Source organism: Haliotis rufescens, unplaced genomic scaffold (genome assembly GCF_023055435.1).
Source record: "Haliotis rufescens isolate VD_foot unplaced genomic scaffold, xgHalRufe1.0.p SCAF_2, whole genome shotgun sequence".
Taxonomy (NCBI): domain Eukaryota; kingdom Metazoa; phylum Mollusca; class Gastropoda; order Lepetellida; family Haliotidae; genus Haliotis; species Haliotis rufescens.
In genome coordinates this window covers 56459945-56478586 of record NW_025963890.1, presented here as the reverse complement: position 1 = coordinate 56478586, position 18642 = coordinate 56459945, and the positions used below count along the sequence as shown (strand labels likewise).

The 18642-nt window shown below is 36.8% G+C and overlaps 1 protein-coding gene and 1 long non-coding RNA gene across 6 annotated transcripts in view; one reads left to right on the top strand and one right to left on the bottom strand.

Annotated features, from left to right (window-relative positions):
• Positions 1 to 18642, bottom strand: part of LOC124141191 (serine/threonine-protein kinase MARK1-like) — a 267102-nt gene that overhangs the window by 136873 nt on the left and 111587 nt on the right. The gene's annotated exons all lie outside the window — the stretch shown is intronic.
• LOC125382105 lies at positions 1483 to 14513 on the top strand. The gene is made up of 3 exons (XR_007222323.1): positions 1483 to 1705; positions 4086 to 4290; positions 13621 to 14513. It is a non-coding gene; the product is annotated as an uncharacterized LOC125382105 (long non-coding RNA).

The window sequence follows — 18642 nt, the reverse complement described above, 5'->3', positions numbered from 1 at the left end:
GAGAGGGGAGCGTGTATGGGTGCATGTGAGACAGAGAGAAAGTACTTCCTCCCTCTATTCTCATTCTCTTCAATTGCTCAATCCCCTTTTCAATCTTATTTATCCCCATCAAATAGTGATGATACTAGGTGTTCACAAAAGGTGAACGTATCCTGTCCCACCAGTACCACCTGTCACAACACAAACACATGCAAAGACAAGTCAATTGTTCACCTGCAAAAACATGGGAACATACTGTACAGGACAAAATAGGGAATTGCACCAGACATCATTTTGGTCCATTTTGGAAATGACGTAAGTCAACCATTATACAACAAGATGATTCTCTCACTCATGACCTGATTGGGCTGTCATTGTACCCAGCTTTAAGTGTTTGCTCACACTATCAATCACTAGTTTGTTTGGTCCATGCCCAGTTACTTACAGGCCACACTAATACAGCTGTAATAAGCTATTCACTCACTTTTCCACACAGATTGTCTTTTTGTTTTCTTTTTTTCCCTTCTGTAATTCATTCTTTTAATATATTCTTTCTCTCACACACTCATCCTTGCATAAAAGACAATATCCATCGATAGAATGATAACAAAAGGAAGGGTTAATGATATTTTTCATACACCAGAGCAACAAATATGGTCCATATCAACAGCTTTGACATTAACACTGTCCACCTGAAATATACAAGCTAGAAACTTGAGAGCAAGGTCTTGCAATCCTGGCCACTCCATCACAAGAGAAATTGGCACTTTATGACCCTGATATCAACACGGGGAAGCTGGACTGATGCTTCTTGCTGATTTATGTGCTTAGTAAGTCACTTTGCCTCATTAAGTGTTAATGTTAATTGTGCCAGTCAGATAGGTTTTAGGTTGCTTATTACAGTGACAGCTGATCTGGAGGGAAGCTCTAGATTACCCCCCACACACCACCCACCCCCCTCAACTTACCACCGTCCCCCCCCATGTATTGCTGTCAAGGAAATGCTGAGCAATTTCTGAATGTTTAGGAAATGAAACAATCCTTTTGTTTTAGAATTTGACTTTTGTTTTTAGAAAAAGTTATTTTGAACAAAAAATATTATATAGACAGTCATACAAATACAAAACATGTATGTAGAAATAGAATGTCATTTGAAATAGAATTTGATGTAGAAAAAGCCCTCATGGCGCAGGGTACAAGCATGGTACAAACATGTTCTAATCCACAATGTATGCTCTAATCTAGACTTGCACAAGCCTCTAAAGGCAATAATTATTAGTTTAAATCATAAATTCTAAATTATGTAAATATTAAGAGCAAGTTGTCTCTATGAGAGACTGTCCACATATCTAGACTTGCATGTATTAGGAGGATAGAATTACTACACATCCATGGACTTTTCTTTCAGTACAGCCTTGGAGCAAGTCTAGTTCTAATCCAAAATGAATTTTTAAAAATCAAGTTTTTCCTCAAACAAGTATGGAAAAAAAGGTGCCTAAAGCAAAAGCCTTTGGATGAATTTCCTGTCAAGCCAAGCTGTTTTGAAAGGGGTGTATGGGGTTTTAATACCTGATCAGCCATAATACCCTAGTACAGCTGTATCACACTGGCTTATGTGAAGGAAATTGTGTGATAATGTACCCTGGACATCTAGTGGACCAGATTTCATGCTTGGGTCAGTCTGGACAGGAAGAGAAGGCAGTGCTTCGTTATTAACAGCTTAAAGGTGGGGATTTATATCAAGTAGCCTGACACGAATGGGAAAGCACTGGTCTCAACTGGTCCTAGGAAAACGTCCTGCACTTATCTACCCTTGGTTATAGTATGCAGATAATGTGGGATATATTAACTGGAAATTTTGTAATGATTTGAAAGCTTGAATTTGGAAATAATCTTTTCACATTATTCTCCTAAAAATATTATGATTATTTTGTTCAGTACAAAAAGGTAAGTTGGAAGATGGAATTTGAGATCTTCCAGGAAAACAAATATATTACATTTGACATTTGAGAGAGAGAGAGTGAGTGAGTATGTTTTTACGCCGCTTTTAGCAATATTCCAGCAATATCACGGCGGGGGACACCAGAAATGGGCTTCATACATTTGAGAATAGGGTCTTGACAGCAAGATCTTTTGAGGATTTAAACTCAGAACATACATCATGAGCAAACACACCTACAATAGGGCTACCACACCTGTTAATTTTCATTATTTGGTGAAACTGTTTAGATACAGCTGCACCAAGGATGATGATGGTGTAGGCCCAGGCAGTAAAATGTGTACGAGCAGTGAGATAAGCAGCGACAGAACTGTTTTCGAAGGCTTAATTTACCATGCTGATATGATCTTGTACACTACTCTCCATTGCTAGACTACCAATTGCGCTGGGCTAATGACTTTATGCATAATCAATATCCATACTGAATACACGATTGTACTGAGGGTATGGTGTTGACAGATATTAACGACCATACATTGCTTGAGTCACATCAAATGCAGAACATGTGACAGAATTTATGTAATTTTTAGACAATTTAAAGAAAATATTTCACAATATCATTATAGCATGTATAATTCCAAACTCCTAATTGCTTACTTTTTACGATTTCAAATCTATTTTGCAATAATTATGACATTGAGGATGCACATTTCAAAATATTTCAAATGAAATTTACCTCATCTGTCATGAAGCATAATTACGTTAATCACCCAAACACACAACATACAGGAAATCTGTCTTAAAATCACAGACATTTTTAACCTGTAAAATATAAATATTCCAAAGGAGGCACCTGGGTCTGTTTAGCTTTAGCCCAATTCTGAGAAAATCAACCACACAAAATGACAAACAGCTGTTGAAATTTACGAGTAAGGAAGAAAATTGCTTTCAGCAGATAGAACCTGATCATAACCATGACCATAAACTTCTTTGATGAATATAGCTCATTAGATATGTATCCTATTGGCCTACTTTTGCACAGTGCACACATTTAGTACATATGAATTGATGATCTAACAGTTATCATCTATTGCTTATTCATACGGAAACTGTCAATCACTTCCAGATATTAGAAACTTGCTCCGCCTCACTGTACTGCACCCCTTAACCCTTTATACACTTTTCTACATAACTGTAAAACTTATTACCGCTTTCGACATAATAAGCACCCAGGGCGCTCTCAAAATTAGAAATAGGGGGCTTATTAGAATATTCTTTGGTGGAAAAAACAGAGTTGAAAGATAAATTTTGTGGTTTATCCTGACATCCAGAAATGTTTATATACAACATATATATTTTTCCAGAATTTAATTGCCTATAATTAAGGGTGCACATAACACATGAGTGCGTATTATACGTGAATAAATAAGTCTTGTGTACATTGATCAATCCGAAGGGGTGCTAATTGGGATTGTTCACTAACCAATACATTAGCAAATATCGCCGTGGGCGCTTAATAGAGCGGGGAGCTTATTACGTCGAATACGGTAAATGAAACACGGTGATCAATTAACTGATTACTTATAAGTATTTCATACCTACACTCATATTTGGCAGTATGTTATATGTTTTTGAGTGTATTTCTTTGATAAAAATGAACTCTTGTCTGAAAATGTGTTATCTGTTAAGTGGAGACAAGCTACCAATCCTTCTCTGAAAATGATATCCACCTCCCACCAGTTGTGCCATAGCAATGAACACTTTCTTAACCATAGAAAATAACCATCACCCAAAACTTAAGAAACTAGAATGAGGCAACTGCTGCTTCAAGAAAGGTTTTGGTACTTTTTTTACAAACCGATGAAATACTTATTTATTACATGAGGACACATACACACAATTCCTACAAATGCTGTCATCAACCCCCTTTATTTACTGTATGCTATCATGTTAGTCTTACTATGTTGATTTTCTGTAAAATATGCTGTATCTGCATTATAGATTTGTACCCTGCCCCTAAGGGTGTTCTGTACAATAAATATCTTGAATCTTGAATCTATGGTCACACTGTTGCAATAGGTTATGAAAGGTATTTATTTTTAATATATAAAAATTCTAAATATATGAGAATAAAATATAGATTATTTTTTATCAATTTCCTTTTTAGGAAAATATGGAAATATATTGAAATGAACGAGGAAGCTCCCAGTGATATGACTCAAGTTTGATCGTCAAGATGTCAGATGATAGGTGTCAATCACATTTCTGTAACACCTGTGTGACACACCTGACTCACTACACCTACCTGTCGGTAATGATTTCCCATATTATGCGAAGTCAGCAGAAATTCAGAACAGTGAAGGGTTTTATTGGTGAGTATATATAGGCACTCCCATGAAACTTCTTAATCATAATCATTTCACTATTAGCCTCTCAGTGTTGTTTATTAAGGGATTTGTATCCAGTATGTTATTAGCTGCATTATTAAAATTATTACAGATGTTCTATGACAATGTTACTTTTGGTATATTGTTTACAAATTCTGTTTTATGTATACAGTGTAAATAAAAAAAGTGATTGTGACAGTTATTTTCATAATGAATATTATCAGCTGTTTGCGGGTAACACAATGTAAATTGTTCATGATAGAGTGAGTGAGTGAGTGGCTAAATGCCTCAAGTTCATCATAGCAGTAACGGTAGTGTATTAATGGTGGAGGTAGTCAAAAATGAATGTGATGAAGAGGATGATGAAAAATATTGATATGATGAAGATGAGGAAACTGCCCAAGACCCAACAGCCAGTTTCAAGGAATCTTTATCAAATCCATCCTCCAGTATTCTGTCATATTTTATTCTTTCCAAACTTGTTGAATTGAAAAAAATCGTTTTCATTGACACACCATCTGATCAAGATGGGACATTCCTTTGAAACCAAGGAGGCTAAGAATCTGAGGCTAGCCTCCTCTGCTACAACACTGTTATAAATCAAATGTAATTTGTTTCGCCTTCGACTCAAATGACTGCAATGAATGATAGGTCAGGACTGAAATGAAGACCTGTCTATTCACCGATGTGTCAATATCCTGGAGCCTAATTCCACTTTAGTCAAAGTATGACCCCATGTGGGCACAGAAAAATAATAGACTTGGAATTCTTGAAGTGACCGTTGAATATTGACTGGTTCGTGTAGTGGACGCTGGTCAAGAAATTAATCCCCTGCGTGCTGTAAGCATCACTGACCAATCAAAGGTGTGAGATTTGATTTGGGAAGGTGTCACGTTGCCAAGCCCTTGTCAATTTCAAGTCTGATGCTTATCTCTTTATTAAATGGAAGTCTTAGAGCATGAGAAAAGGTGTCTTTATCTGCTCTGGTTATGCAATATGTTTAGCTTGAAAGTATTATGTCAAATGAAAATATACATCTGTCAATTATCGCCAATTCCAGGAGCAAGGAGAGATTATTCTGCTGTTGGTGATAATGATCTGCAAAGCTCCCATTTCCCGACTTTAGTTTAAGCAGATGTTAAATTAACAGTATGACATGTACAAAAACAAATGTTAGAACTTGTAGATTTCAGCAATAGATTTCATCTGTTTTCTGAGATTAGAATACCTGGTATTCGTGTTTTGAGTTCATATATAACACATGAATAATACGTCTGATTGGCATATGGATGTAACTGTAGCTCTGTCGAATACCATTATAACAGGCATAAAACATCAGGCTTTTAGTCAACCATTATCATTTTCATTCACAATGGTTCAGTTTTTGTATGGCAACATTACTTAGATTTTATGTAGAATGTCCATAAAGAATTTGACAAACTGAAAATCCATTTTCATTGCACTTTTATATGACCATGTTCCATTAAAAGTGTTTTGAGAAATATTTGTATAATCAACTGTAAAAATGAACATTTTCTTTCAACACACCTGAACACAGCTTGATGACTGGAATATTGTAATGCCTATTTCTGGTGGCCCCGCTGTGATATTGATGGAATAGTGCTTAAACCAGCAGAGAACCATACTCACTCACTCACTCACTCACTCACTCACTCACTCACTCACTCACGCTGATAGTGTGAGGGACTATTTGTGCAATCAACTGCTGCAAATTGAAACTCTGGTATCACCATACTTGAACAAACTTTTTACTATACATATTGATCATTTTATGAACTGTAGAAAACTGAAAATATAATGTGTGTGAAACTAGGAGATATGAGAGTTTAAGGATTTTGACTATGGTGGTATTTCCTCTTCCCTCCCCCTTCCTTCTCATCCCCCCACCACTCCCACCCCACCCACTCACCCCCTAATGACACCGCATGTTTAGTCCAGCAAAAAATAGTGCAAGGTCACAAGTTCTCAAATGGGGACTTGATCCAGTCTATTATAATCAATTTCACAGAATTTGCAAGGCTGATTGTAATCATGATTCTCTTCTCAGACCCCCCCCCCCCCCCCACACACACACCCCATTGTGGTCTGGTCAGATGTGTACTCTGACCCCTGTCCACTAATGGTCATCTCAAGTATCCCCCACCCTTCCTCCCCCTCGTCTCACAGACAGACCCCCCACATCTATATAAACCACCCACTGCCAATCAATGCCTTGCTAATACCACCCCACTGGAATCAGTTTCGCTATGTACATCATTATTTTTGAATTTCACATGTGGATAGCCTGTGCTTCATGTGATCAGTTTCTCTTAATGATGTTATGTACATCACATATGAAATTATTATCATTAACACCCTGCTTTCATAATAGACACATATTCATGAAACGGCTTAATGTCTTTTTAATGATTTTTTAATAAACGATGCACATGTTCAATCAACCACATATCTCCAAATGATTATTCGAATAATCATCAAAGGCATCAACAGGAACACAAAATATTTGTTGGCTTTTCACCATATTACCTCTTAATCTTTATTAAGAAAATTTAAGCTTAAAATGCAGTCCCTAATTTTCATTCGGTTTTCTCTTTGATGTTTGAGAATCCCCTCATCTCCTCCCCCTTGAAAACCCCCCCACTGGGGCTCTTTTCAGTGTCATCACCCAAATCCGTCACATTCAAATTCCTTTCTTTTTTCAAGATCAGATGTGTCGAATCACCGGACCCTGACCCATCAATTATTATTCTAATTGATACCCGTATCTAACCCCTGTTTGAGCTTTGATCACCATTCAAATCCCCTCACCATGAGAATAAAATATTCACCTGTTCCCCAGGATCAGTAGTGTCAAATCTTATGCCTGGGGTCTAGATCTTGTCCACCCCTGGCCCAGCTCCGAAACACTACCCTGACCCCAAACCCCTTTTGGTCAGGGTCCCTCCCATCAATCATTATATTTTTTATTTCTTCAAATTATCACACTTTTAGAGGTATCAAATGAACTGTGTGCCACCATCAAGTCTCCATACCCTTAGGTTAACCTTTTCCCATCCACTAAAATTATCATACCTCATGTCGTCTTTAACCATCTAGGATACAATTTCCTACAGTCTTCAAATATTTAGCATCTACTTAATAAATACAGATCTCTGGGTATCATATCATTTAGTACATATATTTTATGAGATAAATTGTTATATTTCTTAAACAAAAAATAGAAATGTAATATTTCAAAATACTGTTAAGGAAAATTTGTTGATACATAAATTGTATCTCTGTATAATAAATCATATACATTAAATAATAATATTTATGTTTCTTTTTTTCCAGGAACCTGCATATTTGGGTAAATTGTCTTGGAAAGGTTATCCAGTAGAATTACATGTTTTACAGCAGTACACAGACATAATCACAAGATTACAGTGTTGATATTCATGTGTAAATTAATGATTCACGGCATCTGGACAAGGTACCTCAAGTATTCTGTCAGGCATGTTACACTGTCTTGCTTTAGGCATTCCCCCCACTTAGCCCATTCTTAGAATTCTTCATGGGACAATATTCATTTCATCTCAATAAATCAGTGACATATTTTCCATGTTCTCAATACTGAAGCACTCATGTCCAATTATCTGACCCCTGTCCAGTTATGGTCAATTGAAAACCCTCCCCCCAATCACCCAACTCAGTATCTTTATCTCAATCTGTTTCAAACGCATCCACATTCTTCATCTCCTCTTATACCCCCCACTCCCCCCCACACATCACCCCAAGCCTCAATCTCTGTCTCCTAATTTTCACCCCTACCACAATTTTCCTTAAGCCTCATTCACATTCACACCTCTTCTCAAATATTGTGCATTCGTCATGAATGGAAATTCCTGTTGCTTACAAAATCAGTTGATGTCAGATGTGACCTGTGTCCACTATTGGTCAGTATGTGTCATTCATGTCCAAGTGTCATAGTTCCCCCTCCCCTAATATCCCCCTCCTTAATTTGATAAGACCACTTTAAAACCTCCTTCTCAAAGTTCATCCATTTCTCTCTTTTCTATTTCTCCTAAAATCATTTATTCATCTTCTTTGCTTTCCATTTCTCTTTAAGATCTTCTTCATTCAATGGTCCCTCAATGTATCATAGTTGAAAGGTATGCAGGCAAAGAGTGACCTCTGTCTATCATGACCAGCTTCAATTGTTCAAGTCATATCATTTTTATTGCATTTTTTCTTCAGACTTCTTAAAGAACCTGTAAACTTTTGACCTTGAAACATTCCTCTCCATGAAAAGATTCATAAACCTGCCTCCTGAACATGAACTAGATTTATGCATGACAACTATTGGACCAGGTGTGAAAATTACAATTATTACAGTTATTTACAAAATTATCATTTTCACAATGGTTGTAAGAATAAATAAATCAATAGAGACTTCATGTTAATTTTTTTCACATTCTCATACACATTTTAACAGTTTTTGAATTGTGACAAAACTAATAACAGCAACACAGATTAACCAAATGTGCTAAAATACAAAATATCATCACATGTTCATCCCTGCCATTTTTAAATGTTTTTCTTCATCATTTTCCTCCCAAGATGAACATCTGTGACCTTGACCCCAGTTGGTTTTTACCCTTCAGAACATCAAGTTTCCACAACAAACAGAAACATGCTCATCCCCCTTCACTCTCCCAACACCATTTTATTTCTTCTTTACCTCTCCCACCATCTTCCTCTATTCTTCTCCCCACCTCCAAGTTGTACTTCACCACCTTGGCCCTGAAATACTTACTCCATTATCTCAGTCCAGATGACATAACCCCAACTGACCCAAACAAATACCACCACCTCTCTATTCAACTGACCCCTACCACCAACTAGGTTTCTCCCCATGAAAATTTTCTTTGAACACTGATAATCTTAACTTCCTCAATGTGTTTCCATTCTGTGTAATTTTTATGGTGTGATTTCCTGCCATGGGGTCTTCATTAGCCCCAGATCTTACTGAGTCTGATAATGCTTGAAATACGACTAGGTCAACACTGAAATTAATGACCAGGTTCACATCTGTGAGGGTGTAGGCGTGAGCACATTAAAGGAAAACCTCGTACATTGCATTACTTAACATTACAATAGTCAAAGGGGAAACAGTGCACTTTTGATGTGTTGATTTTCGTATCTCTAATTAATTTCTGTGAGCATGATGAGTGAGATTAACACTTAAAGGGTTAATTATGTTAGTAGGGGGCATGTATATTGCGCATGTACATGTCACTGATGACTGACGCTTTCTTTATTGATTGCAATGTATTATGTCAGAATAACTGAAGTTGCATGCAAACTGTCATTAGAATAAACATAGGCTATAATTATTAACACCTTGCAAACATTACATTAGAAACACATCCTGCATAACACTGTACCTTTACTTAAAACCAAAAAGCAACCCAAAATTAAAATAATACAAACATCCACATAAAAAGACAAATCTTAGCTATGTTATGTATCCAAATATTTCCGAATAATAATGTTAAAAACTTTTTGCAATCATAAGCCAATTATTAAATTTCAATATCAATTTCCACAATCTCACTGTAATGCTAAAATCCTAAAGAGATTCAACCTCACACCTTGATCAAGGACAGTTTGGTCCTTCTTGACCTCCGACCACCCACATATCAATATCGAACATTACATAATCAACTCACCACTCTGACCAGTTGCCTGATAAGGAACACTGTCCAAAGTGTTTACAGAACCCTATACAACAGTAAACTAACTCCACAGTCAACATGGTGACGGTGACACTTTCTGTTCACCTGGTTGTCAATAACGAGATATTCCAGGTATTTCCTGTATCTACCTGTCCACATTCTACCTGCAATTCTACGCTGGGATATATGTACAGTTGACTGTTGTCACCCCTAACTTTGTTTACATTACATGACAGCCTTGAGAGCCCTCTCTTGATTAAAGATATTAAGCTTAAGATATGGAGAGCCACGTACACCACAATAGTCAATATTGTGGATACAAAACATTAACAGAGAGAGAATATATCAGGTTTTCCTAATTAAGGGTCTTTTTCTCTTTCAAACAAATAGCCACACCTTATGCTTTGTTTTTAAGTACATCAAAAAAAACTTGCAAATGTGATGAAGTGTGTGCTCTAGCTCGTACTCTTTAATATTAAAGGTCACAAAGTTAAGTGTTTGGGTTTCCTTCTTTACAAATATACACGACAACACAACTTCAATCAAACATTTTGGCCCATAAATCTGATAAATGTTCATATATCTCATATAACTTGGATTTGTTTGTTTGTTGTTTAATGCTGCACTCAGCAATATTCTAACTATATGACGGCAGTCTGTACATAATCGAGTGTGGATCAGACAATCCAGTGATTGACATCATGAGCATCCATCCACGCAATTGGGAAACGATGACATGCATCTACTAAGTCAGCAAGCCTTACCTCCCGATTCCATCTTACGGCAATCATGGGTTGCTGAAGACCTATTCTAACCCGGATCTTCACGGGGCCATATAACTTGGAGTACTTACATAATGTACTTATAAAAAAGGTTTGCCAGTTTATTTGACTGTATTGGATGTCTCAATTTTCCATGAAACATAATACAATCTGAAGAATGGTGTAGAAAATACCAGATTACAATGTATTTGCAAGTGTGGAGGGAACATCATCACATTACTGTTACTGAGAACGGGAACACAGTGGGTCACTTCCTCTCCTCTCCAACTGTTGAGCAACCACATTGTGAAACTGAGTGAGTCAGAAACATTACAGCTATAGCTATAACTGAGCCTTGATCGGAGAAACCAGTGGCCGATAGCATGAACAACAACCCACAACATGGTCAAGGTACAATGACACACAACTGTGCAGTCACACACAATAATATCCAGTCTCCTTCAGACTAACATCTAGTCTCTGAAATCAACATATTTTACAGAAAAAAACAGTTGTTTAATCATAGTTATAAAATATAATAAAAAGGAGCCCAGATACTTTCATTTTCAGATACTGATACTGCAGTAATCTATACTTGCCAACATTATAGACTTGCATGGGCTGTATTGGATATATTTGTTTTAGAATGTATGACAGACTAAGTCTGCTTGTTAATTGGTTTTAAGCAAGCATGAGGTGAGGTGAAATTGGGTTTAACGTCGCGTCTAAGATTATTGCACTTATATAGCGACGTGCATGCACGAGTGTGTGGCTGCTTGTACTAGTCCGGACTGATGCCGATTTATAGTGCTAGCCCACTGAGATACCATGCCGCAGTTTAACATGAATACCCCACTCAGACACAGTATACTGACTCCGAGCCAACCAGTCCTTGTTTTAGCCCCTTAATGCCGAGCGACAGACAGGGTAACAACAAGTAAGATCTTTTAACGTCTTTTGGTATGACGCGGCCGGGGATCGAACCCCGGACCTTCCGCTCTCCGGGCGGACGCTCTACCACTAGACCACGGAGGCGGTCTTAAGCAAGCATGAAGCAAACTTGGTGCTAAGATGTGAAGATGATCATATCTCACATGGACCACCTTGTGGAACAGTGCCAACATGGCATGGAAACTCCACAGGAGACAGTGTGAAAACTGCTCTGTGTTTCCCTCATGTCAATGGATTTCAATATCCAGGGTACATTTTGAATTCTACTTTGTAAATCTACTGATTATCCTTCACTTCTAAGGAGGTGTAACCTGAGATGGAATTGAACAGTTTTCTCTTCTGTTTGAACAACATAAAGTTCATTGCACTCCTCACCATCCCTTACATTTCTCAGGAGTGAAGGGGTGTTCAGTGCAGCGTATAAACTCATATGAAGAAGTTATCTTGTGAGATCATTGAAGCATTTAGGAGACGCAATCCTATTCTCTGCAGCTGTTATTTAGACCTATGAGAAAGTTGAACCATTCTCAATGTTCATGGGAATAAACAGTCCTTGATTTTAGGGGAACTCTGACGACACATGCCTATAAAATATTGTATTTTTATCACATTATATATTATTCATATTTATTCACATTTGTTAATTTGAAAAATCAATATAAAATACACAAGAAATATACTGTCCCAAACAGTTAACCATTGCTTATAATAAAGTTCATGTTCAGTACATTGTTATAAATAGAAAATATTTGGGTATGGTTAATTATAGAAAATGGCTAAACATAGACGCAACTAGCAGGAAATATTTCCAAGAATTATACTAAACACTGAGTTAATCATTGTAAATTATTATTCTTGATGTGAATATTGATGACTACAATATCCTCTATGAGTAATCAGTTCCTCTCTTGATTGACACTTGAATCCATTGACCTGATTTTGTAATAAGCAATAAATACATCTCCAAATACCTCCAATTTAAAAATTTTAACACCTTATGAAATGTCTACAAAGTGTTCTTGGGAACAATTAGGATCATAGTGATAGATCTGAAATCTGAAAGACATCTGTGTAAGAAAAGTCATGTACATTTCACACGTGACAATCAATGGACAGCTGACAGTTCCTGTGTGACAGGATCAATTAAAGTGTCTATTTCCGAAAGATCCCAAAATAAAGCAACTTTCACAGTGATGTCACACTCGAGTAGAGTGACACATATTCACCAAGAATTGACAATTCAGTAATTTCCCTGTTGTGAGTCTTTGGACTTGATTTGAATTGGCCATTTCCTTATTTTCAGGAACATCTATCTGACAGACATGTAGACATTTCGAAACCTGTATGGGGATATATAATCTATTAAGTGCATTAAGAAATATGCTGTAATATGTTTGAAATCTACACAAGAAAATCAGCAACTGGGAATGTAAGTTTCATGTTAAGCTTCCAGTGCTCCTATCCTTTAGCGAACACCTGGTGCTATCCCTGTTTTTCAGTGGTCTATGCAAATAACTTCCACTGCTGTGTTGCCTTTCATGTCCAATGGAATCTGTTTCGGCAGATGATTGAGACTGATTGTTCTCTGACATGGCCATTTTATATATATTTGATACTTTTTTCTTTTTTGTTGTTGAATTTTTTATTGTTCATATATTTTTTATACTTTATAAAAAATCAGTGGTCACAATCCTTTAGCTATGATATTTAAATGGTGTCTTGTGTTTATAATATTAAAAAGTCCTCAATTCTATATTTTACGCAAACCATATCTATAATATCTATTTTTGGTAAAAATGCATTGAACTGTCCAGCCACGTTCTCTCTGGCTGATGTATTTGACTCTGTCCAACTCTACATTGCAGAAACACAACACATTTACAGCCACAGCCTCTGACATTTTCCGTTGGCAGCCACAGACTGAGGATGTAGGCTGGTACAGCCATTTATCAACTAAGACCATCCAATGTTTTGCCTGTCACCTTCACTTCCTTCCACAGTCTGGGTATCGAAATTCCAGATTTTTAACCAAATGTAATAAAGTGGACCAGTCCTGCCAAGCTGGGGACCAAAATGATGGATGATAGCTTATTAATGCCCATATGACCTTCATTCCTGTCAGCTTCATATGGTCCTTCCACAGCATCACAGACACTCTGCAGAGCCAACAGACCACAAACTTTCTTATACCCCCTCCCCTAATTTTAATCAGATTGAATTCAAACACATTCCATACATTCATAAATTTTACATGTTCATTTCACTTGTACATTTCAGACTGAAACTGACGAGTGTATGTTTGCGTCTATTGCGCTATAAGCGAGGTGTCAGTGTCAAGGAGCAGTTCATACATTTATGCATTTGTTTCTTCAGTTGTATTGATCTGGGCCTGTGCCACTTCTCTAATCATGCTAATTGCAATTATCTTCGGCAAAAGCTTTGCTATCAGGATAGCATTTTATAGGCCACTGTTTGAATAAAAAGCCATTACAGAAGCCAGATGCGTCAATAGTTTTAGCATCAGACTGACGTGATAAGCACCCTGTTTCTGCTCTTCCTGATGGTGCTAATGTACCACCAGAGGGATGCTGGTCAGTGTGCTATGGACAACAGTGGTCAGTGGTCAGTGACAGCTGATGATCAGATGTCAGTATGATCATGATAAGTCTGCATTTGTCAAGTATGACACCTTACTTGGTTATCTTCTGAGAACAGCCAATTTTTTATTTGTTATATATGGATGTCTTAAATGATTCTAGGTGGGTAGGTGGGGTAGGTGGGTAGGTGGGTAGGTGGGTGGGTAGGTAGGTAGGTAGGTAGGTAGGTAGGTAGGTAGGTAGGTAGGTAGGTAGGTAGGTAGGTAGGTAGGTAGGTAGGTAGGTAGGTAGGTAGGTATGCATGTACATACGGATGGACGGATGGAAGGACAGATACATGTATGTATGAATGAAAATGTTTTGTCTTCTAAATATTGCATCTGTTCCGTAATAAATATATAAATAAATCTTATCTTATCTTATCTTATCTTATCTTATCTTATCTTATCTTATCTTATCTTATCTTATCTTATCTTATCTTATCTTAGGAAAGGAAATAAACACATACAATATATTTCTTCTTCTTTTTCTTCTATAGATGTATAGTTATCTGGATTGCATTCTACAAGAAAAACATATACAGTCAAATTTCATTATCTCATAAAGTTGTCTGTTCAAAGTTTGATGACTGTCACAACTGTTCCTCTCCTATTGATATATTATTTTAATATTCCTCTTACTGAAAATATCATATCAATTTTTCTTCCAAAAGATTTCACAACCTAAATCACATAAATTAACATGTCAGAATAACAGGTAATCTACCTGAGTATTTTAGATTAGTCACAAGTCAGAATACATTCCTGATGTAACACGTTTACTAATCATGTTGCCTTCTCATATCAATCATACCAATCAAGATTTATGAAAATGTCTATTTGATGACCCATAAATTCAACCAAACTTTTTCTCATCAATCTTAAAACATCATTAATCCATTAAAGAAAAAAATGTACATTAAATCCTTCCTCGGGGTAACGTAAAAAATGTATGTAAATTTCAGGCTACACGTATCAATTACTACCACATATTTGGAATAAGTTGTAACATCAGTTGTATCATTTGGAAATAAGATTTATTTCAAAATTGAAATTTTACCAGAGGTGCTCAATTATATCTGACTAGCTGGCTTGTGCTGATTAAATTTATACAAAAATGACCTGAACTTCAGTGCTAAAAAATTCTACCCTTATCTCAAGTATAGCAAAATCCTTGCCTGGTTGCTCTGGTGTAGTTTCGCACCCAAATTATAAATGTGTTTTTATGACATCTTCAAAATTTACTTTTACCAAAGTTACCATCTTCATAAGACGGAATGACGTAAATCATGTTTACCATTTATGTATGTAAATCAATGAACTACAAATGGGCATCCCTGTTGCAGCACATAAAACTCAATAAGGTTATATAAACCCTTGACTAATAATAACCCATGACAACAAGAAAGAAGCCCCCGGCTTAGCACTGACATAAATAAGTTAATTTTTCATGTCAATAGCAAAATAACCGATAACATCTGTGGTATTTGCCCACAGGAAAATTGGCATCATTGCAAATATCATTAACACTGGAATCCTGATGGTTTCGCAAGTATTTGAATATTGAGAATATTTCTAACAACCTTGTTTAGGATTTTTATAATTCCTTTAATACTGCTCCACAAAACATCACAAAGAAGCATCTAAAATTATTTATTTCAAAATGTTTAGGATAATAAAGAAACAATTAAATATTTCAGAGTTATCTCTTGTTTCTTTGCTTATCAAGACCAGGTTTTTTTCTCTGGAGAGCTTCCTGGATGTCTTGTGCTGATAATTAAAACTTGAGAGGAATTTGAAAATTTCTGAAATAGTTTCAAAATGTAAACTTAATTAAAAACTTAAAACATAAACATGCTGACTTTTAAGATTATGTTTAAGGGCAGCCATTTCCTACTGCTGCGATTACAGATGTCTGAAACTGGTTATCGAAGCGCCAAGAGACGGAATGGTAAAGTCGACAAACACCCTACAGAGTTATCTGTTATCCGTTATCTGTTCCTTGGACAGACGACAGGGAAATCGGAGGAGTATGTGTCAGACATGGGACGGAAATGAAAGCAAGGCGTCTATAGCAGACATACATTGCACCATTCCTGTAATGAACAACTAGCAAAGGACGTCAGTGTCATATTTCTTTGATCTTGACATCCTGTGAAGATAGTTTTCAAGCAGCATCTGTACTCGCACTTGGGTCTTCTTCAGAGACAGAGGACCATCTGGCTGGGGGTGGGGGTCAGGGGTTAGGGGGAGGGTAAATAGGTACATGTGACACACAACTGACCAATCAGGGACGAGCAGGACTTGCGAATGAAGCGACAGAGAAGAGCCCTGGAAACAGTTCGGTCTGTTAATGAAAAGCATTACAAATTTGTTTGCATGGACTTAGACTTGTGGAGGGTAGCACGCACGAAGTTTTGTAGACATTGTGTATTTGATAGTGGCTTCATGTTGTTGCAACGTTTGGACAAGGTCCAGTTCATAACCTAACCTTTGAACTTCAAAAGTGGACATGGGTTTAACACATTGGTCAGCAAGTTCTTGTCAGGTGTTAGATCCTGAGGTCTGGGAAAAAAACTTGCAACTGTACCAAGTGTTCTTGAATATACGATTTCGGCTGCATTTATCTTAATATAGACAAAAAATACATGGTTACACACAAACTCATTAGTGTTTTCAAGCTTATGCAATTTGTGTAATACTTTCTTTAAAACTGATTATTATCTTATTTTGAGTTTATCCAAACCATGTGATATCATATAACACCATATTCAGGTTGATCTTGAATGAATGGTATTTATATGAGGTTTTGAGTGTTGAAAAAGTAAATTAAACCATTTTCCATGTATCTAAAATTAAAAGAAATGCCTACAGACTGACCCGTCTATAATAACTTATGAAATAATTGATATATGCATGCAATGCATAGTGCATGTTGGAAAATGCATGGTATCTTAAACAAACTTGAGTATAAAAGTATAATTTTGATAGCATATTTCACATACTGAAATGTTGGAAGAGCTGAGCTTGGTTGAAACCAGTTGCAAACTGCAAACCTGTGTTGAAGGGGGTAGTGATTTGGGAAGGGCTTGTGGCAGGGGGAGGATATTTAAATGGGATAGGGGTGTTCAATGGGGGGAGAGGTGTTTGATTTAGGGGGGGGGTGCTTGAGAGATTCCTAACTTCTCAAGTCTCTTCACAAGTCATCAGAGGCTCTCACGTAAACAGGACCAGCTGTAAGTCATTTGACATAGATATACAATACCCCGCCCCCAACAGCGATCTCACCTCCCAGGCTGGTGCATTCACCCCCTCCCCATCAGCCCTTCCCCCTGCGAACATCCCCTTCTTCATCACTGGCAAGTCAATTTCATTTATGTTACATTCACAAACCTTTGAAGCATTTAATTAACGCTTTATACTTATGAATATCATCTTGCACATTTCCTTGATTAAAATTCTGCTGAACTTATTTCTTGTCCTATACAAATAATATTTTTAATATACGTAACATATATTACATAATTTTGATATATGTGGACAACATCTTATACATTATGCCCACGGCTTGACAGTACCAAAGACGACCATTAAACTGACAAGGTTATCACAACATACAGCGACATGTTACCATAATAATGCCATGAAACTATAGCCTCCTCATAACCCCAGCATCAGGTAATGAAACAGATGATGGCCAGGAATAACAATGTCGTAAAGGTGTTGATGACATATTGATGGACACCTAAAGCTACATCCATGTCCATCATGAAATGTACATAGTGAGGTGGAAATGTACATATATTTGATTGAGGGGGAATGGAGTATGTGATTATCATCAACTACCACTGTAACTTCAATCCTTTGTTGACCACCATAAGACCATCCAATGCTTTGCCAAATAATCTCCATCATGATAATCAACTATTATGCTCCACCACTACCAACATATCAATTATTATTGTCAACATCATAACTTCATCATTCCTTATTATCCTCATTTATATCATCATCATCATCATCATCATCATCTGATGTCATAATCATCATCATCGTCATCATTGTCGTCCTAGTCATCAACATCATCATCATCATCATCATCATCATCCCTCCACCTCAAAAGTGACCTCATTATCATCACTTCCATAATCATTATACCACTACTCCTTAATCACAGATATTATTCCCTATCTCCAGCATTCTTTCAGACCGGAGTTAATGTAAAATAACACAGTAAATACCCCATAAATAG